We start from the raw sequence: 609 nt of genomic DNA, 5'->3' as shown, positions 1-609 counted from the left end.
GCTCCGTGCACTGGGCCCCCGCCCCCTCTTTCCGTGTCGCCAATGCTGCGCGTGGTGTCCTGGCTCATCCTCTCAAGAGCGTCAACAGTGCCGCAAAGACAGCAAACGTCAGGTCCTCATTAGGCCATTGGGAAAATTGCTGTGACCCTCTCAGCTTCCTCAGGTGTGGAGAGTGGATGTGATGAGCTGCTCAGAGATCTAGAAGGACCGCAGAGTAATCTGCTCCACCCGCCGGTTTGGCTGTCCTGTCCTGACACCCTCAGCTGGCCTCAGGGACGGATTGAGAGGGAAACACAGGAGGGAAAACCCTGGGACTCTTTCTCTAGGGGCGTAAGACACACGAACGAATGAGATGTCTCAGTGGGGACAAACGAGAATGGGACGTAGAAGAAAATGTTTCTCCCTTTCAGTGTTCCAGGGTGTCGCTCTCGAGGGGCTACAGGGAGCGGCCGCAGGGAAGGTGGAAACCTCAGAGAGGGCCCAGGGCTCCTGGCTCTGCGCGCCTCCAAAGGGAAGATGTTTGCAGGGTAATTAAAAAAAATTTATGTTACTCTGACATTTTGTAATATTAGGGGATTGTAGTAATAACATTATTGCTTGAAGAAAAGT

The sequence above is a fragment of the Propithecus coquereli genome, unplaced genomic scaffold (genome assembly GCF_000956105.1).
Source record: "Propithecus coquereli isolate 6110/MARCELLA unplaced genomic scaffold, Pcoq_1.0 Scaffold404, whole genome shotgun sequence".
NCBI lineage: Eukaryota > Metazoa > Chordata > Mammalia > Primates > Indriidae > Propithecus > Propithecus coquereli.
This window is presented reverse-complemented; position numbering follows the sequence as displayed.